This window comes from Leptinotarsa decemlineata, unplaced genomic scaffold, assembly GCF_025532065.1.
Source record: "Leptinotarsa decemlineata unplaced genomic scaffold, Ldec_3_MD MMD2_tig00026328_RagTag_RagTag, whole genome shotgun sequence".
Taxonomy (NCBI): Eukaryota; Metazoa; Arthropoda; class Insecta; order Coleoptera; family Chrysomelidae; genus Leptinotarsa; species Leptinotarsa decemlineata.
In genome coordinates, this window is record NW_027412688.1 from 31720237 (window position 1) to 31747828 (window position 27592).

Here is a 27592-nt window from a genome sequence, read left to right on the forward strand (position 1 = left end):
ACTGCTGCGTTTTCGGACGTTTCGGACGGCTTTCGCCAGCTGTGCGCCACTCAGATGACTGCCGCTTTGAATCTGGAGTGTAGTGATGTATCCATGTTTCGTCCATGGTCACGTAACGACGCAAGAAATCTTTTTTGTTGCGAGTAAATAGCGATAAACAGCTTTCTGAATCATCGACTCGTTGCTGTTTTTGTTCCATCGAAAGCAATCGCGGCACCCACTTAGAAAAAACCTTTTTCTGCTCAATTTTTCATAAAGGATAGTAAATACACATGATACATATGATATATGTGTCATCTCAGCAATCTCACGGAGCTTCACTTTACGATCTTTCATTACAATTTTTGTCACTTCACTCACATTTTCCGGTGTAACAGCTTCCACAGGTCTACCCGAGCGTTCTGCGTCATTTGTGTCGGTACGACCACGTTTAAACTCGGCAAACCACCGACAAATCGTTGCTTTTGATGGACAAGAGTCCGGGTAACATTTTTCAATCCATTCTTTCGCTTGCACGGTGTTTTTACCCATTAAAAAACAATGTTTTATCAGAACACTTTACGATCTTTCATTACAATTTTTGTCACTACACTCACATTCTCCGGTGTAACAGCTTCCACAGGTCTACCCGAGCGTTCTGCGTCATTTGTGTCGGTACGACCACGTTTAAACTCGGCAAACCACCGACAAATCGTTGCTTTTGATGGACAAGAGTCCGGGTAACATTTTTCAATCCATTCTTTCGCTTGCACGGTGTTTTTACCCATTAAAAAACAATGTTTTATCAGAACACGAAACTCGGTTTTTTCCATTTTTTAAACAAACTACAAAACGACTTTACTCTAACCTCGACAACTCAGCTGTTTCTGGTCCGATCGACTTAAAATTTCGACACGTTTCAAGCAAAGGTTAGTACTCTAGAAAGACGTGGTTACTGGTTTACTAAGAGCGCCATCTCTGGGTTAGTCTCGGGACTTATTGATCCATGTAGTAGCATGAGCATGAGTTCGATTCGCGTTTAACATAAATCGCCTCACACACTGTAACAAACCACTGGTGCTTAAGCAACCGGCACTGATTGTAGTTACCAACAATTCAAACTGAGCTAACTTGTCGAACCTCTCATCAGTGTAGTAAAGTTCCAACCTAAACAGAAAAGCGCCTGAGACTCGATTAATTTCGCTGCTTGTATGAAACCTTCGTCCGAGGTAATACTTCGAAACCGGTCTGTAGATGATCTACCCGAATGATTTCAGAATGGTTGTAATGTTGGATGAACATCTGCGAGACTAACCCCTGTGAGGTATCTTGCATTCAATATCCAGTGTGGTATTGATTATAATAATAAAATTACTTCACATGAAGAAATGTACAGCATGTACAAAAAAATATTGAGGTGAATGAGCGGAGTGTCAGCAAAGCTATTTTTAAAGTCAAACCTTTCAATGAAATTTGAAAAGAATGAAATAAAATTACAGAGTGGCAAGAGGGACTGCATATAGACCTGAGCACATTGCCAATTGCACAAGTCAATTTAATGCAGAGTGCAGCAGACTGTTGGTTGACACTGGAAGTCACAGCATTTTGGAAATGACCTCTGACTTTATGCCTTCAACTGTCAACTACGAACTGCCTTATAAAGTACTGTTTCCGAATACAGAGGACTGGATCCTTCGGGAAGAGGAAATATTAAGAGCAAATAGTTGTTAGTTCACAGATGGATCAAAAAACACCTACCGGTTCTAGGGCAGACCCAGGATAAAGATATCAACTTGCCTAGGAACCTATGCGACTGTATTTCAAGCGAAAATTTACGCTATTGAATTGTGTGCGGAGAGATTGGGAGAATCCAAGTCAATAAAAATATTCTCGAACAGTTAAGCGGCGTTGGAAGCTCTTGGCTCCTACCGAGCAACGTCTAAATTGGTAGCAACTTGCCAAAAACGACTCTCCTCGATAGGAAGACTTAATAGGTTGTCTCTGGTCTGAATGCCTGACCATACTGGCCTGGAAGGCAACGTGACTGCTGACTCTCTTCCAAAAGAAGGTGCTGCAAGCAGCTTCATCGAACTAGAACCTGTCATTGGCATCGCTTTTGGCTTTGCCAAACAAAGATTGAACACCTGGATGGAAAGAAGATTTATGAACTTCTGGCAGAATCTTCCAGTATAGGTATACCAAACTGTTGTTGGACTACAGTAGGGATGAACTACGATGTCTAACAGGCCTTCTTACAGGTCATTGTCATTTGATTCGTCATATGCAGAGACTCGGACTGTCGGAAGACAATGTGTGTTGCCTCTGTTTGGAAAATGATGAAACCGCACAGCACATACATTGTGCCTGCCCCGCTGGGGACCGAATCAGGTTTTTAGAGTTCGGCAGAGCCGTACTCTTACCATCTGATCCGAAAGACTACTCACCATACAAACTAATCGGCTTCGTTGAGAAGCTGGGTTTATTTGGTCGATTGTGAATAGGTGTGAGCCACAATAAACCCTTGTGGGTTACGGTGGAGAGTCGAATAGATTCACTCACTTTGGACCTAACCTAACATATCTACATACATTTTCAAAAAAAAAATATTATTCGGTCACCAAATCTTCTGTGCAAACGAATGTACCACGGCCAGCATGAGGAAAGTGAACTACTCAAATAAAAGCTCTTTCAGTCTTTTTTTTAGGTTTTTCAAAGTGTGTGATCTGAATTCACTGGGCAGGAGATTGTAGAATTCAGCTGCGTTGTCTGAGAAGCTGCGAGAAAGGCTGTTAATATTTGAGAAAAAATTCAATATTTTCATCAAATAATGTGGTATTCTGGTGTTCAAGACTTTGTAGGTGTTTGTGAGTAGGTGCAGAAAAAGATGCAACTGTTTTGGATTCGTTGAAGACGGAGGGAATCAGATTGAAGTAACGCAGAGCCAAAAATGCTATCGCAATATGAAACTTTCGAAATGATTAGCACCTCACAAAATGTTAGTTTGAGTTGTTTGGTGAGTCAATCCCGATTTGAAAACAGTTGCCTCAAGATATTAAAAGACGTTTGGATCAAATGGCTAACGTGTTTTGTAGAGCGCAGTTCAGAATCAAACCACAGGCCTAAGTTCGTCACTTCAGTTACAAAAGACAGAACGTCACCATTTACATTATTCTTCTTGGAGTTCATCTTCAATTTATGAGCTGATGAAGTATCAAAGATGGTCTTGAGATCGCGACTGATGAGGTTCCGAGCGAAATCAATGTCAGAGAACTGAAAAGAGGAGTGCAATTGAGTATCATCTGCGTAATGATGAATGTTGCATTTATTTTTCTACCGACTGATGCAAGTCACAAATATATAAGTTGAATAGTAAAGGACCAAGGAAAAACACCTTTAGTTACTGGCAGAGTCTCTGAGCTGATACCCTCTACCATAACTCTTTGAGTTTGGTTCGATAAGTAATTTCTAACCAGAGACAGGGCATTCGCAGAAAACCCAAAAAATCTGAGTTTAACGCACAGCATATCAAGGATGTTTGAAATTCCATAGTTTTCAGATAGAAATGCGATGTTTTCAACAAATAAAAAGCCTGTATTTCTACCGATGTGTTCAAAAACTTAAAAACGGAATGTTCTGTTTTCAAATTATCCCAAACAAAAAATGAACAAATATATGAAGTCGAAGGGTGTTAGGGATAACACCCTAACACCCTAAAAAATTGATGAAATCTTTATTGGAATCGATAAAACTATCAATATAATTTGATGTTTGAAGATTATTTGCTGCAAATGTTGTCCGCGGCTCCGCTTCAGATGGCCCATGTGCAAGGTCCAATTTTGGCACACTCTCTCTTACATATCGACCGGTATTTCACGTATAAATGCTTCAGTATTGACTTCCAGAGCGTCAGTCGTTGCTGGATTATCCCTGTGGACATGAGCCTTAACATGACCCCACAAGAAAAAATCCAAAGGCGTTAAATCAAACGATCTAGGCGGCCAATTGACGGGCCCCAAATGTGAGATAAACTGTTCACCGAAGGCAGCTCTTAATTGGGCCATTGTTTCGCGTGCCATGTGGCATGTGGCACCGTCTTGTTGAAACCACATGTCAGGCATGTCCAATTCTTCCATTTTGGGCAACAAAAAGTCGTCAATGATCACACGGTAGCACTCGCCATTTACAGTAACGTTCCGGCCATTGTCGTCTTTGAAGAAGTACGGCCCGATGATGCCACCGACCCACAATCCACACCAAACAGTGACTTTTTCGGGATGCATCGGTAGCTCTTGCAATGCTTGTGGCTGGTATTCACTCCAGATGCGGCAATTTTGCTTGTTAACGTATCCATTAAACCAGAAATTGGCTTCGTCGCTGAACACAATTTTTCGATAAAAATGTGGATCTTCCTCCAACTTTGCTAGCGCCCATTCACCAAATGTTAGACGTTGTGGGAGGTCGTGTGGCTTCAATTCTTGCACCAGCTGTATCTTATAAGGTTTCACACCCAAATCCTTTCGCAAAATTTTCCACGTAGTGGAGTAACATAGGCCTAATTGCTGCGAACGGCGGCGAATCGACATTTCACAGTCATCACGAACACTGGCGGACACAGCCGCAATATTTTCTTTGGTCCTCACTCTACGTATGCGTGTTGGTAGTTTAATGTCCAATAATGTAAACTAGGTTCGAAATTCAGTCACAAGCTTCCGAATAGCTCCCTCGGTAGGTCGACGAAACTGCCCATAAATTGGAAGGAGTGCACGATGCAGTTTCTTCACCGAGCATGAATTTTTATAATAAAATTCAATAATTTGCAAGCGTTGTTCATTCGTAAGTAGATTCATGGTTAAATGATAGATCAAACTGAACAAGTTTGACAATAACACGAGACACGATTTACCCGTGACCTGTCAAAAACAGTGTTGCCAAAAAGATACCAGCAAAAATATCACTCATTATTTGACAACACTTCATGCAGCCAGAAATGAGCATATTTGTGGTAATTATAATAACCGATGAATAATAAGTACAAAGTACAAAAAAAATACGATCGAGTGGCGTGATTCCGCTAAGGTGGGTACTCGTGGTTGCTAGACAGGCCTGACTCCACTTCAATTCAGTAATCTGCAGCAATCACATAGTGAATAAACAATCTAAAGATACTTATCTGATGATTGTGAGGAAAAACTGTCACAAATACTTGTTCTGAAAGGCCTCGTTTGTGATATAACAAAATATCGATTACACTTTTCCCTTAGCAAAATTAAAATCCGTCTCGACACGCATATCGCTAAACAAATTAGCATCACCAGGAGATGACAAGAAAACGTGGGCGTGCCTCAAGGCTCTTTTCTTTTTTATATGAATGAAGCTGTATGAAGGCTATTTTCCGGGTTTTCTGGCCGTGGTCTGCAGGTTTTTATGCCTGAAGTTTCGTCTACTGCTGCGGTATACATTTTCGAAGGCGATGTGGTAACGGTCGTAATACCCGAGCTGGTTAGGTTAGGTCCAAAGTGAGGGGGTCTATCGATCAGTTTGTATGGTGAATGGTCTTTCAGGTCAGATGGTAAGACTACGGCTCTGCGAACTCTAAAAACCTGATTCGGTCCCCAGCGGGGTAGACACAAAGTATGTACCTACTCTGCTGTTTCATCATTTTCCAAACAGAGGTGACACACTGTCTTCTCTTCATATGATGATTCAAATGACAGTGACCTGTAAGAAGACCTGTTAGACATCGTAGTTGATCCCTACTGTAATCCACCAACTGTTTGGTGTCAAGCTTCGAAGGGTGTCTGTTCGTATTTGTGTTACTCTAAGGACAGGTAGCCAGCTTCTATTGATATTCATTGTCTCTTCTTTTCTATTGAAATTATCCCTTTTGAATGCAAAAGCAAAAACGTCAGTCATTTCTGAGAAGAGAATTTGGTGCCTTCTACTTCAAAATTACTGTATAGCACTTTCAGATATATCCCTGACAAGTCCCACCATATCCTAAAAAAATGTTGACCATACATTGTCTTGTCCACAGGCTGGTTACGTTTCCCTTGAACCAGGAGAGAGATAGTATCGACAAAGAAATAACTGGCAGTATGAGGTTTCCTTCAAACACAGTTGATAAGCTAATTCAGAAGATGAAATCCAGAGTAAGTGCCTGACTTTCCACAAAGACGAAGACTCGAAATTCGTAGTTCTTTCAGCAAACGAACCAAAATACACTGACGAATGTAATAGCTCGCTACAACATGTTTCAGATATTCGAATCCATATATAACAGAGAAATCCAGTGTTACTTAACATGTCACAGAGAATGGCTACAGAATAGACGAGGAATGTTGAAATTGTTGAGACTGGTAGAAACCTTCGAAAGTTTAGAAATTGAAAAATATGGAATGAGTTATATAAACGATACTTAGTGTCCCAATCCTAATAGCCCATTAATCGCCCTCTCACGTAACGGGTAACAGGTAGCCGGTAACAGGTAAAAACTGGGTATCAGTCAGGTGGCAAATAACAAAGTACTAGGATAAAATTCAAGGGCGTAAGGTAATGATTCGTCTGGATGCATATAAGAACATGAACATAGTTTTCAATAGTAGTTTTAGTCATAACCTGATGATACTAACTTGGTTAGCGAAACGCACGTCAATATTTCGGAATTCTGTTATATTGTATATTAATTTATTTATCTTTTAGGTGTACAATTAACTCATACATACACATTGCACAAATAAGACAGGCCACGGCTATGCAAAGCGAACAGTAGAAAATACATCATAAAATGTCTATATGAATATAGACATACATCAGAGTTAATATCATTAGAAAAGCTAATGCAAGCACTAGATCATTGGCATTAGTTAGTTGGGCAGCCATATATTCATCCATAGAATAGAATGTGTTTGAGATAAGATGATTCTTTAGAAATTTTTTGAAAGTATTATAATCGAAAGTTTTAACTTGAGGAGGCAAGATATTATAACAGTCAACGTTTATAGAATTTTTTCTTGATTTGTCCAATCTGAATCTGTTCGGTCTTATGAGTAGGCGGCTCCTAGTATTATTATCATGGACATCAGCATTAATTTCGAGATTACTTTTATTTTTATGTATTTCTGAGAGTTTATGATATATAAATATAGATGGCAAAGTCATAATTTTCAATGTCGCGAAAAGGGGTCTGCAGAAATCACTCTGCTTGGCCTGTAAGATTATTGTTACCACCTTTTTCTGAAGAACTTCAGTACTATTACCCCATAGAATTGTTCCATATGATATGTGAGAGTGAAAGAACGCATGATAGACAGATAATAATGCATGATCACTAATCATAGTCCTCAGCTTTCGAAGAAGGAATATATATTTTAATATTTTCAAACATAGCTGCTCTACGTGATACATAGCAGTTTAACATGATGTCCGTTTACAACAGAGGCATTAGTTGAAAAGTATAGTTTTTGGGTTTCAATTTCATTCAGCATGAGATTGTTGCACCTGAACCAGGATGAAGCTCTGTCCTGGGCCAAGATAGTTTGATTGCGTAGCCCACTCTCATTCTTGCTAGTGCTGAAGAAAGTTGTGTCGTCAGCAAAAGCTATGCATTCATTATGAGGGGCCCCTGACCCTGGAGAACTCCATATTCGACAAATTCTAGAATGGACACATTTTCTGCATCCAGTTCTATGTACTGTTTTCGGTTCTCTAGGTAGGACAAAAAAAGAGCTGGTGGCACCCCTCTCACACCATAGTACTCAAGTATACTGATCAATAAAGAGTGAGACACACAATCAAATGCCTTGGTCAGGTCACATAAAACGGCTGCAGTATGTTCCCTATTTTCAAAGCCTTCCACAATCTTATCGACAACTTTCTTCAATGCATTTATTGTGGAAGTTGACTTTCTAAATCCAAATTGATTAGTGTTGAATAAATTTCTGTTGAAAGTACATATAGAGGCTGTTTTTAAGTATAATTTCAAAAAGTTTACCGAATATGGGAACAATTGCTATGGGACGATAGTTGTCCATATTTTCTCTGTCACCTTTTTTTATAGGTAAGCCTCGTATATTTTTGAAGCTTCTAATTATAATCGTGGCACACAATTTTCTGTTATCAATGTCCATGAAATATCTATGAAAAATGAGTCAACTCACCATAGCGTACTAATTTACATCTCCAAGTAAAATTTACACTAAAAACTGATGTGAGTTGAGAAAGTATTCGGTTATTCATAGATATGAAAGTGTTCAAAAATTTCTTTAGGTTATTTTATTCATATAGTATCAAGGTTGGCCTCTTACAAACTGGCCTTTGTTCATTGATGTATCTATTTTGATAAACATTCTTCACTACTTCTCTCGTATCTCTTATTTTTACAAGAGTTGCTTGAATTGAAAGGGGTATATTTTCAACGATAGATCTGTTTTTGAGAAAAAAAAATTACTTTTTCCACAAAGGTGGAAAAATAAGAAGCCAAAAAGTTTTTTCCCAAGAAGAAAAAGCCAATTTGAAAAAGGGTAGATTTGAGTTCGTCTAGTTCTTTGAATTTAGTATGGTTGTCAGTGAGTCTGGCAGGTCTGTGTATGAGGAAATTCAAAAAGGAATTCGGAAAACATTACATTATGATAAGGACGTCCAGGAACGGCTGTTGATATTGTCGAGTTCTTTTGTGAATTTTACGGCACTTTGTAGGGATTTGACGTATTTCAAGAATGTACGGAGACTTTCAAATCCACGGGGTCATATAATAAAAATATCATCTACCCGTCGAAGCCAATATGTATACCTACTGACTATTTCCAATAGCTATAGGAAAATTCCCTGTATTTTAAATTCCCACTTCCTCACCAGGCCGTTCAAGGTTAGAATTTCCTTGGTAACGGTTCAAATTTATTTGAGTTCAAGATAAAATTTTGGCTCAAGTGCTACCTGATAATTCCCATCACGCACAGATGTTTTTCGTCTAAAATTTGAGATTGCAGAATTGTTTCCTCATAGAATTACGATCTTTGAATTATCTTATACTTGAAACTAACCTTTGTAGGTTGCTAAGCTGACTTTGCTCATTTTTCAGAACGGAATATGAGGCTCGCAAAAGTGTAAAAACTCCGCATCATTGGCGAGCTCAAGAAGAACACTCGTCAAGGCAAAACTACCAAATTGGGGATAAATCTTGTCGCTCAATTGTCCGGCAAAGCACAGCACGGCGCTGTCCGTCGCCTAATGGCAACGGGGAGTAGCATCGCCCACTTGTCCAGCTACAACCAGCATACTGAAGGTGCTGTGACAGACGCATGTCTATCACTAGCAGTTCTGATGAAGAAGTCGTCATTATAGTGGCCGCATTATTGAATGTAGAAGAGAATAGTCACAAAAAGGAAGGTTGTGGGTCCATCCCATAAATCAAAAGAGGGCAAATGTGGGAGAGTTTCATCATCTTTTCGACGATCTGAAAGAAGACGAGGAGACATTATTCCAGTATTTCCGAATGCCTCCAGGCAAATTGTCAGAACTTCTGGATATTCTAGAGCCTGCCTTGACAAGCAACTCAATTTTTCCTCGTCCATTTTCATAGGTACTGTCTGACTCTGTGCTGTCAACTGATGGAATAGCAAAACAGAAAGACTTAAACTTCCCAGGCACTTTTGGACAAGTTGATTCTGGCAAACGCTGGCCGGCAACGGGCGCTCTTGGCTGTGCCATGCCGGGCTAGTGGGCGGTTGTCCATTCATTTTCATTGTTCCAATCCTATCCGTATTTTGACGGGACAGGCCGTCCTGTGCTGTACCGGACAAGTGAGCAATGAGCTTAACAGTGCAGCGTGTTTGGAGCATGTGATCCGATGCTTAAATCATTCACAAGGAGAAACACATATTGAACAACGACGCATTCAGCCAGGACATTCAATGTCTGAAATCCCTTCATGCAGCTTAAAAACTGATCCATTGTACTGAAATGGAAAATCGTGCAATCGAATAAAACGATTTGAATGAAACGTCTTCAAATGAATTATATTACCTAATTGGATTAATTGTGTTGCGAGTGCATTCTGCACCCAAGCAAAAAGGTTGAGAATCTTTCAGATTTAATAGATAAGGTAATAGGGAAACGTGAATTTTGGGGGAATCTTCAACTTTTCAACTCTTTCTTTAGTAGTTTATTCTAGGGACTATGCTCAATTAAATTCTCATCAGAATAGTCCTGTATCACAACCTTATCTCCTTTGTCTCTTTTGGATGGAAACTATATTTCTCTTCCAATCATACGACAAGAAAGTGAAGAAAATGATAATGGAGAATCATCGAATCACTATGCATCATGCCATGCAATTTTTTCGTAAATTTCGGACATTATTCTTGTTTTTTGTTCAAGGACAAAACACAAGCACTACAAAAAATTCCGTAAGGCGCTCTCAAAGCGGTGCCTGTGCGAAAGTAGCAATTCACATTGGATTTGAATCGCTGGAGATTGAGTCAATTTGGAAAAACGTTCTCAGGAAATTTATTCCGCATAAACACAGTTCCCCAGATGAAAGAGAATTTAAGCAGTGCAGTTCAAAGTTTACTGAGTTGAACCTCAAAACGATGAGCAGCCACAGTCCGTCGCGTATTTCTGATATGTACTGAATGTATGCCAAGTCACTTGAACACCTTCCGTGAAAGTATCTATAAAAGAAAGACAAATCTCCAACCTTTCTTCGATGTTCCAGGCTATCAAGGTACATGTGATGTTCGTGTCTCCAATCAGGCAGATGGCTTTTTCCTGTATGGAATGCAGCAACTTCACGGTATGTATGTGGACAGAGCTCCATACATGAAAACAATACTTCAAAGGGTTTTATAAAGCGTCACAAGTTGCTGAGGTGTGTATAGTTTTCTGGTTCGAAACAGTGTTTCAAGCTTTTGAGAAGTAGCCTTTGCAATTCCAGCGACAATTCCAGCGACATAATCACAACATATGTAACAATCAGCAATGTCACTTCGCTTGGCAGGAGAAGTTCGCGCATATCCGTCGCGTTGATGAGTCCGCCATTTTGGGAAGTAACAGACTTTCTTTTTAATCTGAATGGCAAAAAAATAATTTATGTCTTCGATACTCCTCATCTGATAAAGTTGACAAGAAATAATTTTTTACGAAACCATTTTTATTTTAACAATAAGCGAACATCCTGGGGGAATATCAAAACATTCTACCAACATGACAAGCAATATTCCTTGCGAGCTGCGCCAAAATTGACTGATGCCCACATTTTTCCAAATGGATTTGACGAAATGAAAGTGAAACTAGCTACGCCTTGAGTGCCACTGTTTCTGCCAGTTTGAACATGTATATTAGGTTTGGAAATTTACCTACCGCAGCTGCAGCAACATCTGAAGTTGTTGAAAGGTTTGACAATTTGTTCAACTTAAAGAACTCTTCCACCACAAGTAATTCAAAAAAAATATAACCGGGCATATAAAGGTTTGAAGTAGCAAGAGGATCACAATTGCTGGCTTCAGACAATTATGGGCTACTCTGAAAAGCAATGAATACAAATACCTACTGTCACGAAGAGTCAACCAAGATACTGTGGAAATTTTTGTTGGAAAAATCAGGCAGCAAAATGGAAATTGTGTCAACCCGACTCCCATTCAGTTCCAGAGAAGTTTCAAAAAATTATTATGTTTGAATATGTTGAAATCAGGAAGTGAAAATTGTGAGGGAGATACAGACAAAATACTATTGAAAATTTTCGATTTTCCCACATACTGTGAAGTTCCTAAAGCCAAAGAAGTTACTGATAAACAAAAGCTTGCAGTAGTGGACATTGATTATAGAACCAGTGATGTGCTACAGCAAAATGTTATGAAATACATTTGCGGATACTTGATAAATAAATTACTGAAAATTCATAGTTGTGACATTTGTGTGAGCTATTCCAAAACAAATTGTGAATTGAATAATGGATCTTTGTACTGTTATTTCACAGCATTTCAAAATGGAACTCTTGACACATTCGGTAATTTAGGGATGCCCAAAAATGAATTTGTTTATTTTATTTCGTCCTTGGAAGTAAACTTCTAAAGCAATTTTGAGAATCTTATTGTAGGAACAAATGTCATTGCAGGATTTGTATCATTGTTTAAATAATTCAATTATAATCATCCATGTGAAAATTTCCCAATATCTCACCTTTTGAAGTTATATAGTAGAGTAAGATTATTTTATACATTAAAATATATAAATAGGAATTTCAAATCTTGAAAAAATATTACCAAAAAAGAAGGAAGAATAAAATAATAATTTGGAGACACGAATAAATGTTTTGAAATGAACAATTTGTATTTCTAGTACTTTCCTTAAATAATAATCACCAGCTACCCTGGAAACCTAGAAGGATCCTAAGTGAGTCAACTACATGATATTGACATTTCAGGAGGGTAAAAAATGTTCTGTGAACGTATTACTGAAGAAGAATAAAAAGATTGGAGTAACAAAAGTAAGTTGATATTTGGATAGAACTTACCTATGTTCACCTATGTTCTCTCATCCCCTTTTTTTTGTATCAGATGGAGTAGTAGAAAGCCAAAAACTTTTTTTCCCAAAAAATTAATCACTCCTAAAAATATAACCCCTTCAATTCAAATAAGATTCCTCTTGGCTGGGATTAAATCAAATAGGTGAATGAATGTCATTACGATGTCATCGATGACATAAGCAGATCAAGCTTATTCCGTGACATTCAAAATCGTAATTCATGAATGAAGTGTGTGTATTTTCTATAATGTTATCCAATTTGGTACTGAAGAGCCTTAGGGCAAGTGTCTTAAGGCGAAACATCGGTTTATACCAGTGAGGGTGATAGTGTTCTATGTGAGTACAATTTATTACCATTCATTCAGAGTAGAACTCATGTGAATGATATCTGATTCTTATTCCACAACAAATGTTTGAAATACTGAGTAGAGAAAAGTATCTTCTGTATAATTCAGTGTATTTGTTTCGAAAGAATTATTTTCTTTCGTGTAATTCAATGTTTATATGAAAGTAGCTGTTTCAGGAGTACTTTCTTTCAGTTTGTGTCTGAAAGTTACTTCTTTGCATGATCTACACATTCATGTATAGAGTTTCAAATTGATTACTTCCTTCCTTTCTTTGGAAGATTCTCTCATCCCCTTTTTTTGTATCAGATGGAGTAGTAGAAAGCCAAAAACTTTCTTTCCCAAAAAAGATGTAATTGATGAATAAAACATTGTTTGTGTGTGAAAAATACTTTGAATTTACAGTTTTATGTTTAACCAATGATACAAATCAAATATTTGGGAGTCATATATCTGATTATATGAAATAAAATTATAATGAAATTGAAATTATTATATAATTCCAAACATATTATGATACCAAAGTAAAAAAAATGTTTTTGTCGTGCCGTCCATTGTCTAAAATTTACAATACATATAGTATCACTTTAAAATAAGGTACAAAATAAGTTTTACTCCAGCAAACAAAAAATTGTTTGTTTAAACAATTAACATCATATTTTGTGACCCTATTGATCACTATCGGTTCAAATCAATTCAAACATTTTCGTTAAAGCAAATATGTATTCAGATTGAGTGCTTATCACGTTCAAGTGATATTTAGTATGAACTCATTTGCGATAAATAATAATAATGATAATGGAGTTTTTATGAATCTAAATGTCTATAATCCTAGAGAGCGTCAATTCAGGCACCCATACGTGTGTGAATTGAAACAGATTTTAACAAAAACACTTCAACTGAAACTTTGCACCAATACTCAAATGTCTATCGCCTTATTGAAACACTTCGCATCGTACTTTCAACTAAACTTCTCAATCTGCATGTTGGTAGTGTTTATATAGGTAAATGGTAATGAGTCTCTGGAAGCCGATAGGAAAGTCCCTGGAAGTTTCTCGAAGCGACGCGACATCTAGAACAATCGCGAAGCGCAAATCGAGTTGAGCGCGATCTTGGCCAAGTCACAATCGATTTACGACTTCCAGCGGCGGCTGGCGTTATTTTTTTCAGGGGATGATTTACAACAATACTGAACCACTTTTTCGCATGTTTGCCGACGACATTCGTCGAGCAAAAGTAGCAGTCATCTCACCAACATTAGGAATAGTTCTCATCTATTCGGGTCTAAAAGTTGACGCAAATTTGTAAACTTGTGATATTAGAAACGAGGGTTACTTTCATAAAATCTGTATATGGTTATTATTACGATTTTAGTTTTCGTCAAAATTGCTAAAATACTGTACACGGCTTGTATATTTTGTACATATTTCAGTGATCTTTTAATTATCATTTTTGAGTGAGAACTGGTCAAAGGTCGAAACTAAAACATCATTGCTTTCAAAAACAAAAAGTGTTGCTAGGCAACATATTGCTCTTGTAATTTTGTAAGTCGCCAGAAATGTTTGCAAGTCATGTCTCCCAGATATGAAACTTGATAAGAATATTCATTTCGTACAGAAAAATTCACAACCCGCCCTTCGTATACAAAACAATTTCACATTTCTCACAAAACTTAAAATAAACCTTGCAGGTCGGCAGAATTTCTTGCAGGTTGGGGTTTAGAATTTTCTTTTCGGATGTGATTAATCTGTTCGAAATTCATATGTGAGAGACTCGACGTGCAAGAATTTCTGCCGACTTGCAAGGTTTATGGTCAATTTAATGATATATTTGAATTTTTTCAAACTCGATAGGTGCGGGTAGATTTTCTGTCGAAAATGATTAACTTGGTCGAGTTCTTTTGTCCGGGAAACCCAACCTCGATTATTTAGGCTTTCTCACAAGATTTCAAGAACATGGTTTACTGAGAAGAATTTGCTGACCTGCAGACCCATGAAATGATAAAATACTGAATTTTCGTTTATCAAACGTGAGTTTTTTTTTTAAATATCAAGAATCAAATGCCCTATCTTCAGGTTGGATAAACAAAAACGTCATATGACATGATTTTATTGTCTTCCGTACACAATTTAAAAAAAAAAGAATTATTCTTGATGACTTCAAGTTTTACTTTTGTTTTTTTCCACTCTTATACCTAAACACGTTTTCTTCATTCATGCGAAATTGTGTCTGTTTCTGAAATCACATGTTTCACTTCAAATATTTTAGTTCATAATCGCAGACATCTGGTGCCGCATATTGCAAAGTTGGCCCCCTTTGATTAGCATCTTGCAAATTTCACTAGTTGTAAAATTGTATCCTTCTCAGTAATGTCGTGGTTGAACTCGACCTATTAGGACATCAGTTTCAATTGAAAATCAAATTTCGCATAGCATTGACCCGGTGACAGGTTTTTTAAGTTATTTATAACACAGGGTTAATTAGAAGCATTATCTTTACAGATTTTATTTATCATTAATTTTAAGGTAACAAACACGGTAATGAGAATATATAGGTATGACTGAAAATGTTTACGGAATCTTTCATTGGTTTTTCAATTATGTACTTATAATTTATCAATTTCAAAAATTATTTATTGAATTCAGTTTCCGCTGTTATCAAAAATATGTTCACTTTTCAGGGTGAAACATATCGGAGTAATTAATAGACCAACTTACAATAGCACACTCTGTATTCCATTAGGTTTTCCGGATACTGATATCAGGCATTGCGAGTATGTTGCAGAATAAGAAAAAAATACCCTTAAACTCTTTCAAAAGTGAGGAAACTTTTGAGTTTTTTTGTGAATTTCAATAACCTTGTGGTTTCGATGGGTTTTCAGGTATATTATAAAAAAATATCAACATCTATAGTGTGAGCCATTCAAAATAGAAGCATCCTCATGAAACATATTTTTTCCAGTCGTTGGAATTAGTATTTTCTTCAATAGATAGGCATTCGTAGATTCTACTGAAACCCAATTTTTATGAATGAATCTTTGTTGTCAGGGTCAACTTTCATTATTTTTTAAGATGAAAAATCGAAAAATAATATTTTTTGAAATAATCTAGCAACAACACGTAATTCACCTAGTTTTGAAGTGTTGAAAGTACGTTTTTTCAAGGACAAAACACAAGCACTACAGGAAAATCCTTAAGGCGCTCTTAGAGCGGTGCCTGTGTGATAATAGTGATTCACATTGGATTTGAATCGCTGGTGATTAAACCCATTTGGAAAAACGTTCTCAGGAAGTTTATTCCTCATCAACACCGTTCTACAAATGAAAGAGTTCACAGGGAAGTTCGAGGTGTACTGAGTTGAACGTCGAAGCAATGAGCAGCCATAGTCCGTCGCGTATTTCTGATATGTATCGCTCTTGGTGGAATCAAATGTGCCAAGTCACTCGAACACTTCCCGTGAAAGTATCTACAGAAGAGAGACAAATCTCCAAGCTTTCTTCGATATTCCAGACTATCAAGGTTGCAAGTGATATTCGCGTCTACAATCAAGTGGATAGCTTTTTCTGGATGGAATCCAGCAGCTTCAGGGTATGCTCAGGGCGGAGTTCCATACACGAGAACAATACTCCAAAGAAGGTCTGATCTGAGCTTCTTGAAGCTTCAAAGTTGGTTTTCTGGTCCGGAACAGTGTTTCGAACTTTTGAGAAGCGGCTTTTGCAATTCCAGTGATTGTATCAACACATATTGGTGTCCATTTTAACCTCCAACGAACTTATCGAAGCAGAGAGCGGAATTGTCTGACCTGATTATTATATCCGGTTCGGAAACAGTTATATTTTTGGAGAAAACTGATGCCTTGGTTTTTGTGGCATTGAATTGAAGCTGGTTACTTCCATCCCAATTCGAAATTACTTCTAGATCCTCATTAAGATATGCAACCTCCTGCTGTCGGTGAAGATGTGCATCCGCAGCCGTTGTCCTGGAATCCAAGTGTAATGACGAAACCACTCTGCTGTCATCAGCGAAGCAATATATTGGATTCTTGGTTTTATCCAATGAGTCGTTGATATACAATAAAAAGAGGGTTGAAGACAGTATGGATCCCTGCGGAATACCAGCGTTGATGGTGAAAGTATTCGAGAGATATTCATCGACGATCACTTGCATCCAGCAAACCCTCACGCCACACACGGTCAAATATCTTAGAAATATCAAGCGCAATAGCTCTTGATTCTCCATGTTTCTCGATTGCATTATTCCAAATATGGATGACATACGATAGAAGGCCGCCTGTTATCTTTGTTTCCGAAAGCCATATTGTCTATCGCTCAAGATGTTGAAGGATATGGTGGTTTACGGCTTTCTCCATGATTTTTTATATCACCGATAGCAAAGCGACTGGTCTATAGTTATTAGGAAAAGTTCTCTAGCCCTTTTTAGGAATAGTCTGAAAGAGAGCACCCCTTCAACGAGAAGGAAAAACCCCTTTCTTGTAAGACAGGTTGCAAAGTCTGCAAAATACTGGTGCGAGTTCATTTGCGCACTGTTCAAGTAGGGATGAGTCGGATATTGGTGCGCCCTTAAGGAAAACACGCTCTAGAAATCATTAAATGTGTTGAATTCCAACTCTGTATATGTCAGATAATAGATGACTTATCTGGCAAACAAGTTCAAATGACAAATTTTGAGTTAAGTTGAAGTGGTAGAGGGGGGAGAAAAAAAACAAAAGTCAATAAAAGCGCGGTATTATCAAACCAGTCCGATAATACCGCGCCCCCTGTTTGACAATACCGTGTTCCAAAAATATGTCTTTATTCAAGGCAGCATTTATTGATCAATACAAAAGAAATCAGCAAAAATCGCAAATATAGTTATCGGTAGATTCTCTGCAGTATTTATGCACTGGGAACAATTGTTTTTCTCAATAGAAAACTCATAGGCCAGTTTACGTAGTTGTTGCGCTGAGTGACCCCATAAAATGGTTTTGCTAGTAGGACTACATGATCCTTCAATTCTCTCTCTTCTTCATTTGAAAATGTTGCATGCCGACCCATACGAGGATCATAATATGTTCCTTTTTTCTGTAACTTTCTCGACGTGAACATCCCATCCCATATGACTATCCATTGTTACACCTAAATATTTATTGGTATCTGTATATATCAATAACCGACTCGTTGTTATATTGAGGGTGTTAAAATTTGGTAAATGATTTCTGTGAAATGTAAAAGTCAGATATTTAGTTTTTCCAAAGTTTATTGTTAATAGTTGATGATTAAACCAGTCAATTATCTTTGGCATATCAGACTCCACCTTTTCTTTCAAGTCGTATCAATTTTCATTCTCATACATTATCACAGTATTATCTGCGAAGCTAATTATAGTTCCTGTAGTATTCAAAGTTTGTTAATTATTGAGATATATTGAAAAGAATAGTGGCCCAAAGACAGTGCCTTATGGCACATTAAATTGTACTAACTTGCATAAGAATAGTTTGAATTTGTTTATATGTCAGTTGTTATCGTATATGCTAATAACAAAGGGATGTTCCTTGAAGTGTTTTGACAAGTTTCATCGGTAGGCAGGCGATGAGACAATGAAGGAAGTGCTTGGATGATTTTCACAAGAGATACTACATTCGAGTCGTGATTTTCCGGTTTTGTTTCATTGGATCTGACCGTGCTTCGTTTCAATTGGTCGAATTGAATGACCACTGCTGCGTTTTCACCAGTTTTCTTTTTCAATTTTGATTTTCATTTTTTATTCAAATTTTTATTCAACGCGAAATTCGACTGTTTCCTATTCTGATTAAATATATGGACCGCTCCTCGTATCAATATATTTGGTTGGTCGCTGAAACAACAGCAGAACAACGGGGATTCGATATATAGACTCGCTACAGAAAGCATCTCAGGTTATTTGATAACCAACTCAACGAATTAACAAAGTTGCTGGCCAGCTAGTGTTGTGTGATCCAACGGGTTCTTAAGATCATCCTCCCGGATGACGATTGGCAAGTCGAAAGTTCTTGCCACCTCTTTAACTTTTCTTCCAGAACGTACAGCTTCCAGAGCAGCATTCATCTGAGCTGGATCCCATAACGCCTTTCTTCTCTTTGGAGTAGGTTCAGTCATCTGTAGAAAACATATATTAGCATGGTCTGATAATACCGCGCGGCTGATAATACCGCTTCCTGAGCGCGCAATTATCAAACGTGACCATTTTGAATGCAAGCAAAGATAATTCAGAAAATGGAAATGTGGGACAAGCAATCAACATCACATAGTCTTCCTAATATTATTAGCCGTCTATCGCAGCACAATATGTATCATTTAAATAAAAGGTTTAGTACCTACCTCAATCCAAAAAATGATAAAAGGATTTTCACGGTAAACAATAAACACGTGCCAAGCTCGATCCAGTGTTTGCAATGGAAATATTTGAACTGCGGGGCGAAAGAAGACGTTCAAGCTAACGACTATTTGTGCGGTATTGCCAAAAATTACTTTCTATTGGGAGATAATGTGGTGCGCGGTATTATCGACCGCGCGTCATTATCCGACTCTCCCCTACGATGACGGGCACTTCATCAGGACCAGACGCCTTGTTAACATTGAGCTGTTTCAAAATTTGCCTGACTAGACGCTGTCGAAAATTAGTTCCCGGCATTGTGGAATCTAGTGTGACAATAGTGGACTATGGAGTGGGACGCAAATTTTTCAGCCAGTAGCTATGGCTGTTGAACCATCCGCTTGTGTTAGTGGTGGAATCGTAGATTTTGTAAAGTTCTGACTAACAGCTTTAGCTATCGACCCAAAAGGATCTAGGCCCGTTGGGATTGGCAAGCAGTTTATCCCTAATTCTCTTACTTGTGAAGTTATTTGCTTTCATTTATCCTAAGTTTGCAGCTGTTGCGAGCATTAACAAACCTAGTTCGGTTTTCGTCACTGGGATTTTCGCGCCCCTGCAGGTAGGCGAGATGTTTGCAGAGGCGATAGCTTGCTTGCAATTTTTGTTAAACCAAGATTTGCCATTAGAAGGTCGTTTCATTGCTATGGCGTTCTATCATCCATGGATGATAGAATAGTTTCCTTGACTTTAGAAGCACACGTTGATGGAGCTTTAGAGCTGAAAGAAACATCAAGCCAGCGTAAATTTCGATAAAGTATTCAAACGTATTTCACTATTTTCCGGGTTTGAAGTCCGTGGATTTTTGGAATTTTTTCCCGTACACCATACTACCTGAGGAGTTAACATAAATGAGCGTTACGCAGCAGTAATATCCAGTCATCGGAGATATTAACTCAGGATGTATAATAAACCTATGAGGAAGCTAGCCACTCGCGCCAGCAAAACGTCAGACAGAAATTACAAAAATCCACGTCCTTCAAACACGGAAAATAGTGACACTAAAAACCTCGGCATTTCATTTCGATTTCTATTAGAATATTTATAAATTAAATGTTTCTTTCTCTCTTGGGAGTTTGTTCGCAAGACGGAGCTGTTACTAGTTAACAATCTTTCTCTCAGACGAAGATTTCATAATGCAGTCGAGCCGCGTTGAAATTAATCAAGTCCCAAGCACACTGCTCTTCGGGTTGGATCTTTCCTGCACTGATGAGAGGTAATACCTCGAAACCGGTCTGTAAGTAACCTAATCGACGGATTTCAGCATGGTCTTGCTGCTGGATGAACGAGAAACATCTGCAAGACTAACTTCTGTGGGGTATCTTGCATGAATTTCTGTCGGATATAATTCAATGTCCAGCGTGGTACTAGCCGGAAAAGTAGATGCCCAGCAGGCATTTTTCAGGATCTACGATGTAGGTACTTTGGAAGAAATGAATTTTTCGAGATTTTGTTTCGAAATATTAATTTTTTTATATGTATGATGTAGCTATCATCGATAAAGTCTTCAAACGTCAATATAATTCAATTTTAAATTTCCCATCAAAGTTCCGACCACTCTATTGAGTTCAGCAAGTTTTGGTTATTTACTGTTCGAAATTTCTTCAAAATCTGTTGAAATTTCCATCATATTATGTAATCAACAACAAATTTAACAAAATTTTGACTGTGCTAAAACAGGCGTCATATCAAAGTGATACTAGATGATATTATGAATAGCTTCGTTTACCTTGATTGTTGGTTATTTTATCAACATAAAGATGCTAATTGAGTTAAATTATTTAAAACTAAATCTAGTTTTATCAGGTTCATTTGGCTCTTACCATCGAATTTTTCTTCTACATTGATACGCCAGTAGAATTAGTTCAAAAGGAGGTCAGCAACGCAAACATTTTTACTGGCCATTTTTTTCAGAATCCTTGGGGAAGGGAGTCACTGGCAGTCTAAATTTAAGTTCCCGGGGTACCAGACCCGTTGCGATATTCGCCATCTTGAATTTAAGGGTTGATATTTGTTTATAGTTTATTTGTGTTATCAATGTTTTTCTAGGATCAATTTTTCGATTCATACCCGAAAAGAGGGGATGAATTTTGTTTTATTGAGCAACTCGTTTATTTTCAATTCCACGAGAAAAATTGTGATCAACAAAGTTGTTAAAAATCAAATATTCTGCAATTTTAGTCATACTCAATTTTTCCTAGGATCGATATTTTTCGATTCATACCCGAGAAAGGGAGAGGGTAAATCTTATCATTCTGTTATCACGTTCATTTTCAATTTTTCGAGAAGAATCATACTGAACAAAGTTGTATAAAATCATATTTCCTACATTTTGGTCCTCATCAATTGTTTCGTAAGATCGTTATTTTTCGATTCATACCCTAGAAAAAGACGGAGTAAAATCTTTTCGTTGTATTATCACGTTTATTTTCAATTTCACGAAAAAAAGTAATGATGAACAAAGTTGTATAAAATCAAATTCCCGTCAATTTCGGTTCGGATGTATTTATCGACAATTACAAAGAAAAATCAAACGACGAAAACATGACCGGACCATCGGCTAAAAGTTCCCAACAAACAATCGACTTTTCACCCTTCTTATTCTGGGATTCATTCAACACAAGAGCTTCATTCATTGCTTTCGAGTTCTGAAAATGTGTTTTCTCTTTAATATTATTAGTCAAATTACTTGACTAATTTTAGAATCTGAAATTTCCAGAAATTCACTTCTGGTTGAGGTAGAAAATAGTTTTCTTTTCGAATGAAATTGAATTCAGTTAAATGAATTTCAACGGAATCGAGTTAATTTGACCTACGTAAATTTAAGTTCATTTTTTTCAATAGTAACAGGCACCACAAGACTCCAAAATTTCATTGATAAATTTCCATCTTCTAACGAAAACTTTGTTATTTAACAATACTATGATATGGCAACCAGTATGATAAAACCACGAGTCTATTGCTGATTGCTCGATTTATATTGCACAAAAATAACAAAGTTTGTGTTTCAAAAAAAATGAACATTTGTCTGAGAAATTTTTTAGGTCAAGTGGTATTCGTGAAGATTATTTACAGAAATATTCTAAGCTGAATGCATCGATATAGAAACACAATATCAATTCTCAATGAATCAATTTTATTACCTGAATAATGAGGATTATTTCTCCGTACAATTAATAAAGACACAACGTCCGAATATATGAACAGAGTACGTAAAATATTAAATTTGTATTTTTCATTTTTAGGATTTTATCCATAAAATGTATCGTGCTTTGACATGAGACCGCAGTTCCGGCACCCGATTCACCCAACTTACTCAACACGGCTGAATGCATTAACTGTACGTCGCGTATCTTTTCGATTTTAATGAAGTTACTATTATCCAGAATATTGTTTCGATTTGAAATAGTTACCAAAAGTTTCGATTAAGATATTGGTATTCTAAATAGCATATATAAAATGTTGTCATTCAAGGTAGAGTTTGAATTGATGGATTGTTGTCTTATTTTTTGAGGTTATATGATTCAGTGAATTGTAGCACTTTGTTATTTTGGTCTCTTGTATCTGTTCATTGTATTCGTGAGTTTCATTTCACTAACATACTCATTTGAATTGACAGTAGTGTTAGGGTCTAGTCACTGTCATAATCATATTATCATATTATTAACCCTGGGAATTTCCGTAGAAGCACTCGTGCAAACTTTCAATATTTAGTAACAATCATATTCGAATATTCAATTTCATTGGTTCAATTCAATTAGGACAGGGAAAGTAATTGAAATTGTAAGAATGATGTAAAACTGAAGAGTCACATATGGCTCAAGAATAATAACCCCTAGAAGTTAATATCATGATTGTCAATTTTATCGCTGTTAAGAAGTGTTTCATTGCTGCAAAACTCTGTTATTTTTTTAACACGCTTTTATTAGATTTACCTGTATGCATGTATGTGTGTTTGTTTGTAACTCTCAAGCTCGAGATCCGTATTTGACAGAATTACCGACATTATTGCTTGATCTATTCGCGGGCAGATGGAACTGTACGTAACCTCCTTGATATATGGGCATTACTGCTTGATCTATTCGTGGGCAGATGGTAATCTCCTTGATATATCGACATTATTGCTTGATCTATTCGCGGGCAGATGACGCTGTACGTAATCCCCTCGAATGACGCTGTACGTAACCTCCTTGATATATGGACATTACTGCTTGATCTATTCGTGGGCAGATGGCGCTGTATGTAACCTCCTTGATATATCGACATTATTGCTTAATCTATTCGCGGGCAGATGACGCTGTACGTAATCTCCTTGATATAATTCGAACTTACTTCACATGTATTTTTTCGGTTGAGAAAAGTATTTTTTTATTAACACGCGCGCCTGCTGCCTTATTTGTAACCCTCCTTTGCGCGCCTGCTGCCTTGGGCTTTGGTAGCTGATTTTCAGGCTCCCTCTGTCCCAATGATCATTTTTTTAAACAATATAGGGCTGATTGATCCCAAAGTTTAGATAAAATAAATATAGATCAAAAATACTAAAAAACACGCTTTTATAGCATACGAAACTAAAAAATGAAAAATAAATATAGTTTAAAAAACTAAACTAAAGAACATCGAACTAAAAAGTAAAAAATACTTTTTTTGAATATGCTTAAAACAATAACGAACGAAAAAAAACTAGTATTACTGTGGAAAAAGCGTAGAACCTTTGTGCCATATTTTTTGTATATCAAGCGCTGGTCGCTTTTTTCACAATAATACTAATATTTTTCGTTCGTTATTGTTTTAAGCTTATTTAAAAAAAATATTTTAAACTTTTCAGTTCAATGTTCTTCAAAAGCGTGTTTTTTAGTTTTTTAAACTAGGTGTATTTATTAGCCTTGTTTTCAATGTCTTCATCTTTTATCGTTATGAAAGAGATAATCCCTATAAAAGTCTGTTTTTTTTGTCATTTTATCGGTACATTTGTCTTTTTGTTGTATGTTTGACGTTCTTGGCAGCCTGTTTCAAACAAATCATCTGAAATTTTCAAAAGTCAACAAAAAAGTGTGATTACGACATTCGAATTCTGAAAAATGCTTACGGTAAAATGATGACTAAAGAATACTCAGACTGTTAACAATAAAATGGTTGAAGTCTATCAATGACCACATTGAAGTAGATGTAAGTACTAGTAATGCATAGAAAAGAATATTAAATGACAAATTATTCCTTTTTAGGACATAATACATCATCTTTTCCCTACATCCTGGCACGTACAGGGTGATCAATGAATATAGTAGCTAAAATGACATTTTCCAATGAGGAGTTCAAAGTAAACCCACAGATTCAATTCATGACAGAATGTATTGAGAAAAATTTTATTTCTTTCCTAGTGTTTCCAAATCAAGAAACTAAGTATCACTTCTACGTATTTTGTTACCAGTAAGAAGAACAGTTGTTTCAATTAGTCTCTTTCAACTTGTATCTATAAACTCCATAATATGTATATTTCTTATACAAAATCTGCTTCTTTATCATAGTGCTATAAAAGTAAAAAAATCTATTGAAAATTGAGTAAAGAACTTGCAAATCATGATACATCATTCTAGTATAGGACGATTTTTCATCTAATGCATTATCTGTATCAGCTTTTCAACTGAAACCTAAAATGTTGAGTCGGAGTAGTTACAGTTGGGACGACAAAAGAATACACATGTGCAATCAATAATTTATGCGATAAGACACACATAATTCTTTACAGCATTTTCTTAGGTGGAGAAGGAAGATAAAACAATTAATGATTGCATTCAATCAGAAAAAGCTCTTCTTTGAACCTGCACTTTATACATCAAAAAGAGATACCTATACAGACGTGAGTCGTCAACGGCAGGTTTTTAGAATTTGAGACCGATTGATGATAGTATACATTGTTTACTTGTTGTTAATTGAAAAATTTCTACAATTTTAATTCTTTTATACAACACAAATATTTTTTTCACAACGAATAAACTGTGGGCATTTCACACTTTACAGTAAGTAAATTTTATATCATAATTATACATTTCAACGTCAATTTGTGAGTAACTCTGTCTGATGTTTCGCAAACTTTCACAAATTTAAATTGACAGACGTATAAGTTGAAAAATGGAATATAAAATATGATTTCTCAGAATAGTTGATAAAGTACCTACTAACAGACTTTATGAAATTTATCCAAAATCGTAAAATGGAGGGGTTTCACTACTGGTGAATTTCAAATACTTTCAAAAATAATTCTTCATCTATAGGTCATGTTGTTTGAAGTAGTAGACTTATCGTTTCATTTTCATAATTTGTTTGTGCCGGTTCTTTCTATTTTCGATCCTCAGAAAACAGTTAGATGTATAGAAAATGGGACATTTTCAAAAAAAGACAAAATTTCATGAATAACAATCACAACTCTTCGATAAAATGAATAACTATTCTGCATATTTTCCTTGCAGATACATACTGGGACGAAAAGTCATTCTGGCACCAAACTTACATTCAGTTTTTATTTTTATTACGTCTACTGAATTCCACTTCGACAATCATTATCACCTCAAACTTGACCCTGGATTTTTTATCAATACGTCAATACCTCGAGTAAAACCATTTGAAAAGCAGTTCTACACCAAAAAACGTGTAGAACTGCTTGGATTTTTAAATATTAACGTACAAGTTTTGAAGCTGATTAAAATATATTGCCGAATTTTTATTTCCTTTGTACACAATAAACTAGCTCTGATTACATGTCAGAGCTAGTTTATTGGAATGTTGAAAATAGTAGGTACAGAAAACGTTAGTTTTGAAGTTTGAATTTCTATCTCTCTTTTAGAAAAATGGAGCTATTTCTCTTCAAATTCATTTACAAAATTCAAATTTTCTGTAGAAGTTTGACTCTGGTTTATAAGTATGGTATTCAATGCATTCATTCTACTTACTTACCTTCCACTTGTACCAGTTCTTATTTCTTAATTTTCAATAACTCTTATGACTGAGAATTTTTTAATTTACTGTTCTTAGAGAGAGAGTCCCTACTATTGTATGTGATATAATATTTTCTGGATGTTGCGGATTAACTAATCTGACAGTTTTTCGATTTGTTATATTTTCACTTTGAATTAGAATGACTTCGTCAATAAATAACATTAATATACTTTCTATATATGTACTAATCTATTACCAAAATAATTTTAATAAGGGAAAACAACGTTATGGTACCTTTATTTCTATAATTTTACTAGAACTACTCACAAATATTAGGATTTAGGTTGCCACAGTGCTATCATTAATTTTATTTCACATGACTCAGACATATTGATACTAATTTTGAGGTTTCTTTCAAGTAATGTCCACTTTGTGCCAAAATAATCAACAACTATGCAATTATTTCGACAAAATTTATACACATTATAAAGAAAATCTAGAGAGTTCTACGAACTTCAAAAAATGTAATTGTATTTCAGAATGGAAAGTAGGTACAAATTTTTCGTAATAAAATAGTTTTCTAGAAATAAATAAATCAATGGAAGCTTTTCAAATTCAATATTTCGGCCAGTCTAAAACGATTTCCCCATACGAAAATATTTGATTAGGAATGTCGCGATTCAAATGGTTTATTAGTTCATCCGGTATAGCTATACCTAGTTATGTACACTTACTCAATCAACTTGCATCTCAGCTGCTTTCACTCCATAACGGCTTATTGCAGGATCGGTATGTCACTTCAACACTAGGAAAAATTTAAATAACTTCTCTTCACCGTATCGATGATATTAATAATGCAATTGGCGATTTTAAATGGTAGTAAGTCCCCCTCCGACACAAGTGTGTGCTACTGGCTTGTGAAACGACACTGTAAAACTCATTTGCGAAATTGCACTTAGCAGAAGAATCTGTACTTATGTCACAAACGAATCAAAACTACTTTTATGATACAAATTCACTGAATCTGCATACTTGTTCTTCCACCAAATTGATGGCCACAATCATCACGAATAACGACATAATGACATAATTCGCTAGCCTGTAGGACGATGCTAAGTATATCTTAATAAAAGTTTGGTCCGTTGTCTCTGGCACAGCAGCGGGAAATACTCAGCAAACTCCATATCCGTTATCAATTGAATGTAGTTTTTCTAATCAAAGAATACCCTACTCTTATTTCGCCTGTGTTTATACCAGGTTCACCGTTTGTTTCTATCCATAGACAATTCAAGGGCAACATCTATCAAGACAGATTGTAAATCACAGATCTTTTGCTAGTTAAGTTACTTCAGGAATCCCCCAAAGATATCACTTGTGTCCTCTTCTGTTAAACTTATTTATGAATTACAT

The 27592-nt window shown here is 36.4% G+C and overlaps 1 protein-coding gene across 1 annotated transcript in view; it reads right to left on the reverse strand.

The window, feature by feature from the left end:
• Positions 1-27057, reverse strand: part of LOC111517966 (sodium/hydrogen exchanger 9B2) — a 50778-nt gene extending 23721 nt beyond the window's left edge. Inside the window, exon 1 of the mRNA XM_023174264.2 lies at positions 26917-27057. The gene's annotated coding sequence lies outside the window, so the exon portion shown is untranslated. The remainder of the gene's footprint in view (positions 1-26916) is intronic.
• Between the last annotated feature and the right edge of the window lie 535 nt (positions 27058-27592).